General features: G+C 36.5%; 1 protein-coding gene across 2 annotated transcripts in view; it reads left to right on the plus strand.

Moving 5' to 3' along the window:
• LOC110835981 (folliculin-interacting protein 2) overlaps positions 1-7,218 on the plus strand; it is a 490,121-nt gene that overhangs the window by 199,188 nt on the left and 283,715 nt on the right. The window lies entirely within an intron of this gene.

A 7,218-nucleotide genomic window follows, 5' to 3' on the forward strand; every position in this document is an offset into this window, starting at 1 on the left:
AAACAGTACACATGTTTGATCAAAACTAATCAGAGTTAAACACGATGATACTAATTCTCTACTCACTTTTACCAAAATTATCTACAATTAACGTCATCAGATGTTTAACTATGTGACTAGAATTACATATTTATAAAGTATTTGTGCAAGAAATACATTTATTTCTTTTTTACTGAAATATTTTACGTAATAAATTATGGCTCAGGGAAACAAGTCTGTACTGGCTAATTACTTGTAGCTGTGTGTCCGGGAGTTATGGAAAGCTTGGTGTACCACAGTTTCCAAATCCCCTTCTTATCCTCTTATCCTCACGCGAGATTTCTGTGTTCCAATTAGGCTATTATGATTATGAACCCTCGCCCCTCAGAGAACATCACAGATTAAATTTTAAGTTTCCGCCAGTTTCAGACAGAGGGCCATTATTTTCCAAACCAACGCGAAGGAATATTGTCATTGGGGGTTTGAAACAAAACACTGGTCACGATTCACGCTTGACTTGGGTTAATTTTTCTCGTGTTCCGCCCAAACTCGAAAATAACTTTTTAGTTCTGGTAAACTTTAATGTAAATTAGAAAGATTTTTCAAGATAGCAACAGTTACAGGGTTGCTTGGGCTCTAGACTGCTACATTGCGTTCATATTCGGCTAGAAACATTTAGTATTTAAAGATGGCTGTCTGTTTGCCTCCTCAAATATGTACTTTAATTATCGTAAATATGAAGTTCTTATTGCGGTGAAGATGCTGATCGCAATTTCTAAGTTATGACTCGTTGTTGTTTTGCAGTGGTTACGGACGTTTCGGAGGAATGTATTCGTCCTCCTCCAACCATTATTTCTGCTATTTAATAGGAACGATAACATTTGTGATTACTCTGTGTGTAAATTTTCCAAAGTTGGTTTTGCGGTACAAAAGCCAGAGAAAAGGTATTGGTTTCAAATATAAGTTTAATTTTGTAGCATTGAGATTTTGTCTGAAACAGGATATTCTACAAGATTTTTTACATACGTGTTATAAAATATTAGATAAAAGACAGTAAACATTTTTCCCAGAACACGTGACTGACTTATTAAGAAAGGAGCATTTGCATTTTTTATTAAAATAATGTTTAACATGAATCGAAAAATCTTTCTTAATATATCTTACTTTTAACGGTAGTTTTATTTATATTGCCCAGACTTAACCTTTTTGAACTTTTAACACGTTTTACGTGAACGTAATTTATTTATAGGAAAAATAAGTTTTGAAGTAAAACCAGTCTACTGTCTATAGTTAAGAGGTCCTTATGCAATATTTTTACTACATATTTTACATGCATATAACCTGTACATTGTGTTTTATAGTCGTCTTTCCTTCTCGTGAACTGTATCTTAGGAAATTAGGTGGGAGTTTGTGGACTAGACGTAGAAGTTTCGTTCACTCTCATTTCAGGGCGTGTAAAGATCTTATGAGCTCATTTGAGATCAATATTACCACCTTATAAATTATTATTAAATAACCATCAAGTCAAAAAGTTTATTTATTCTAATTTATTCTATTAATGCCTAGTTAAATTAGCGGAACAAAGTATTTCTCTAATAGCTCAGTTTAATTCAAGCAAGTATTCATCGCCCTGATGACGGAGGCAGTATGACCTCTGAAACGTTGGTTAACATCGACCAGACTACACGGCGCAATAACCCAGAAGACGGATATCTTCAAGTATTCTTTTTGTTCCTGAAAGAACATTTCTCCTCACCGACGTCACTAAAGCTTTTGTGAGATAGGTTTATGCTAATTCAGTCGTATTTTATATACACTAGCAGAGTGCTTGAAGATTTAGAGCAGGGAAATTCGACTGAAGCTTACATTTCTTGCCAATTCTTTTTGCCCCAACGCTCATCATAGGTCTGGCAATTCGATATTTATCTTGAGTGTTATAACAAAGTTATTATTGTCCCTAAACCCAACATCTTTATTCGAGGCCCGATCTCAGGATGGTTTGTGACTCCTTAGATCATGTTACGTCTTTGCCAAAATTAACAATTTTGTGTTTAATTTCAGAATTAGTTTCTAACTTTGAGTTCCATAAAAGGGGAAATTTGTGTCACTGTATCTTTAATGGAATCACTTCCCCCTCCAAAATATATTATATTTTATCATCCTTGGCTTAGTCTCGCAACTATACAAAGTTAAGAAATTAATTTATATTTGTAGCACACGTTATGAAATATTTCGTAATGTGTGTGATTTCATCCTGGAAATTCTATAAACCTCTCTTATTTATTATGGAATGAGTTATCTCGCAATCGAGGTCGCCTTACGGACTGATTATAACGGCATAAAAGGTTCGAACCTTGAACTATTGTGACTGTCCTCTTTGGATCTTGTACCTGTTTTGCAGACATCTGTAATATGTGAAAGTGAAAGGACACGCGAAATGTGAAGGCCACGTGGATGTAGCTTCCAAATCCGTTAGAATGAAATACCTGTGTGAAGATGAGACCGCTCCTGGTTGTACAGTTACTTCAAATCAAAATAAGTAAGAGGCTTAAATGCAAAATGCCACGGAAGGTTTGGCTTTCTTAACCGTTATTAAAATCCGATTTATTGACTCTATATATTGTTTATATTCTTGACAGTATGAAGCCACAAAATCATAAAATTTATACTAAAAGTTAGTTGAGAATCTTATAGCTTCTCTGATTTTTACCCAAAATGTAAAAATTACATTTTATATAACGACAAAATGTGTTTAATTTTACAAAACGTTTTAGCTGAAGCGTTGGATGTAGGTTGAGTGTGTTCAAAATTCGAAAGCGAACATTTGGATCTAGAAGATTTGCAGGGAAACTAAGAGTATTTGACAATGAATGGGTTTTACTTTTGTACCCGTCAGTAAGGACTGAAGTTTTAATACGCACAGAAGCAAAACGAAATGTAAGAATAATATTGCTTACGAAATTTCAGGGAAATAAATTACACAAAACATCTAAACACATGTAAAAATTTAATAATAAAATTTATTTTAAAAATATCTTGTAACTGTACATATCAAAATAACTTAAGATAGCTTTCTGGCAGTCTCTGGCGGGCGTAAACATTTGGTGCCAATAGCAACAGAGAATTACTGTTAATTCACTCATATAATACGATATATAATAGAAGTAATTAATTTATTAATAAATTTATGTAATTTATTATTAACTGCATAAACCAATTATTTAAATAGTTATTATTTTTATTCTAATTCGGAGGGAGAAATTAGGGAGGCAGTGATCGTTGCCAGTTTTGGAATAACATTAAGTTGTGGGCTGTGATCTTTTGGGTTATGACTCCATGTAGTCTCGTAGACTACGTGTTTTCCAAGAACGTTGGTATCTCATTGTTCTGTTGTGTCTTATTGTTTTGTGTCTTATTTTAGGACCACTGCCACCGGGTAAAAACCCATTTGCAGTCAATAATAAATAATAATAATGTTCAGAATGAATGACGTCATAACTCGGCTGACCAGAGTAGTCATTTTCACAGCCGTAAAAACACTTCTCATATAATATTACAGAGGCTACTAGTGAAACTGAGGAAAATAACAGACACTTATTTAGATAAAGCCCCATTCTGGCATTTTTATTGCTGCAACGGGCAATTAGTTTAAATCTCAGATTACAAAGTATTCGTAGAAATGTTACGTATTCTTGAAGACACTTCTAACATATGTCCTTATTTATTCGATAAATAAACTGTAAATAAATCTGCTATATTATATGTATCGCCTTCACTGTTTATAAATCTGGGGACAGATAGACATACACGACTTTGGGTAGAGAATTGCATTCTGTTCTACGCTTACGATTGAGATGGTAAAGTTGCGTCATATTGTGATATAATAAATATATATTGTTTAAATCTTGTCCGTCTAATCACAATAAATTTTTATTAAATATTAAAATATTACATTAATTAACATTTAAAATATTTAAAATATTAAATGATGTTCTTTATCGAAATATTCGATTTACATTAGACCATCATTTTTCACTACATGTTTCAGTTTCTAAAAGAACTATCTTCAGGTGTATATAATTATATAAATCAATAATAACGTAAATACGATTGCATAAAGAAGGTTAACCTCAGATTGGCGAGATGTGGAGAGAAAAGGTAGGCATAATGTTTTTGTCGTTAAACCTAAAGCGATGGAGATTCAGATGTGGAGAAAATATGGCAACATATCTGGAATTGAATTAACTTTTTGAAGATAGTGTTCATTAATATGTTTGTGATTTCGGAGATAAACTTATAACGTAACAGTGTTGCAAGGACGTTCCTCTGTGGTGGTGATAACTGTCTCTTTGTAAAATGAAGAGCAAATGCTGTAGTCTAAATTTATGCAAGTGTCGAAAAGGGGGGAAAATTCTTTTCGATGTCTCTACTTTCCTGCTCGCCGAACATCAGTATGTAAATTCCCGAGGCAGCGGTTGCTTAATATTTCTGCATCTGGGGACCCTCTCCTCGAAACTGTGTCGTATATTCTGATTTAATAGATATAAAGTAGCATTTGCGTCATAATCTTTACTCTAGTGATGAAATAAAACGTATGATGAAAGAAATCTTAAAATTTACAACAATATAATATTTAACTAGCCGATCCTTTAGTGCCCCCGCTGAAAAACACAGACCTAATTACAACGTTTTCGAGAAAGTGTCTGTATTGTATTTTGTAGAACTTGCATGATAAAGAAACTTCAAATAAATTCACTAATTATATATTATATGAAATATATAACTACGGGACGTTGTTCTCTTGATTTGAGAATTTTTTTATGCTAAAGTGCGTGATATTTACCTTGAGTTCTTGAACGATGTGTTTATTTACTCTGCAAACAGGATGCAGACATAAACGTGTCTGGAAAATCTGATAGATTGACTTGGTAAACTCGAAACACTGGCTGTTCATTGTGAGCAGCCAATCTCCGAGTCATCAACATGTTGACTGGTTCTGTACCTGCCAGTTGTGGCGACGCTAAATGTTTCTCTGGTATTAATTTCAGAAAGGTTAAAACTTGCATGGGAATGAGCACATAGTGTTTTAAATGTTACGAAACCCATTCCAGACACATATTCTATTTGTCAAAAATAAATTATAATGAAATAAGAAAAGATAACAATGGTTGATGCAGTTGTTAAAACGTTCATTTGTCATGGACACGGTTCAGCAAACGAGATTTTGTCGATTTGTTTGGCACAGGAGAATCGAGAAATGTGTCCCTAAATTCTTCCAGGCAAGTAAACAGGAGATTATAGTAGTTTTCGACAATTGACACTCGTTGCACGTGTCAAAAAGACATCTTTGCACTTCGACGGTACGAAGACGTAAAGCGGACTGGCGCTAGTAGGTTACAACATGACGTGGTGTAGTCATGGCGATATTGTGTTAAATTGATCCAATCGAAATGTATTGAATTGCAACCATCGACATACGAGGTGCGATCAGAAAGTTTCCAGACTGTGTCAATAGAGGGCGAACCGGGTATAGTACGAGCTTCTGCCGCTAGGGGTGCGGCCTACATTCATAGTGAATCAGTGTGCCAGCCGGCATCATCGAATTAGCATTTGTTTCTTAGTTACGGGCGTTTTGGTAGTGCATTACACCGGCCCTCCTGCGATTTCGGAATGGCGTGTGCATCAAATTTTGCCAAAGACTCGCCAAAACGGCTACGGAAACCTATGAAACGCTAAAGCAAGCATTTGGGGAGTCCGCAATGGGTCGTGCACAAACTTTTGTGTGGCATTCACGTTTTAAAAATGGCCGAACCTCTGTCGATGATGACGAGCGTTCTGGACGACCATCTTCGAGCACAACGCCCGAAAATGTTACGAAGATTCGGCAGGCCATTCACGAAGATCGACGTCGTACCATCAACGACTTGTGCGACATTGTTGGGATAGGCTATGGGACCTGTCAGCTGATTCTAAAGGACGGAAGCGGCCGTCAAAGTGGCGCAACCACAACTGGCTGCTGCATCATGACAACGCGCCAGCGCACACCGCCCTCAAAGTTCGGCAGTTATTGGCCTCAAACACCATGGCCGTCATCCCGCACCCTCCTTATTCGCCGGATTTAGCTCCGTGTGACTTCTTCCTCTTCCCAAAGATGAAAATTCAGCTAAAGGGAAGGAGATTTGAGACGATAGAAGAGATTCAGGCAGAATCGCAGATGGTGCTTGACAGGCTGACAAAGAAAGATTTCCAGGGATGCTTCCAGGATTGGCAGCGGCGCTGGGATCGTTGTGTTCACTCCCGGGGGAACTATTTCGAGGGTGATGGATGAATTTAATACCTGAGATAAGTGTACGGGTTTTTATAGGAGCAGTCTGGAAACTTTCTGATCGCACCTCGTAAACTGGTGTTTCGATCATCCTGTACGTGGAATGAATAGGAGTCCATCTACTCCAGCATAAATCTCAAAACCTGCTGATTTATTACCTTTGGCGATGCAGAATGAATCAGCGTCGTTATGTGATTTAAGGACAGGATAATTTATTATGTTTGTCACGTGACAATAACAGAGGTATAGAGGTCGAATGCGCCTGGCGTATATGATGATCGTGAAAATTTAAGAAAACTGTCTTAAAGATTTAGCTTATCTGTAAACCGTCGGACCCAATTTACGAGGTTCCTACTTTAAGTTGTGTTGCAGTACGAATTCCACTTTACCCTCGCCTTATTTCTGTGTTGTTACAGGAAAGAGGGTTAATTGACTAACAACAGTATTGTCAAGAGAAAACGAAATTGTCCATCCCATTCGCGGAATCGTCTAGGACGTTAAGGTCATGTTTCGCTCGAGGCATGGATGTTTTTCTGCGTCATTTCGTGACGTGCTGTTCTGTGTAGGCAGAGGCCATGAGACCTGCTGTCCGAGCTGATGATGACAAAGTTACAACTTTACATAAGACGTCTTTGCAGTAATATAAACCCACCTATAACTCAGTATTTCATTGGTACTGTAGGGATATAATGCTGTTTTCACCTGATATTTTTAATGAGAATAATTTGTCAAATTCCGAACCTTATTTCGACCATTTTATTAAACTTCTTTTCCGTAGTATTGTACCACTGATTTATCAATTGGGGGCGATAGACCTGTAAGTTGTAACAATAGATGCGTTGTCAGTACATCACAGTTACACTGTCGCGAATGTTAAGACGCCATAGATGATGATGATAGTCCGATAGAAGTTT

This window comes from Zootermopsis nevadensis, unplaced genomic scaffold (genome assembly GCF_977971745.1).
Source record: "Zootermopsis nevadensis isolate Lab colony 2312 unplaced genomic scaffold, Znev_1.0 Znev_ptg000010l, whole genome shotgun sequence".
Taxonomy (NCBI): domain Eukaryota; kingdom Metazoa; phylum Arthropoda; class Insecta; order Blattodea; family Termopsidae; genus Zootermopsis; species Zootermopsis nevadensis.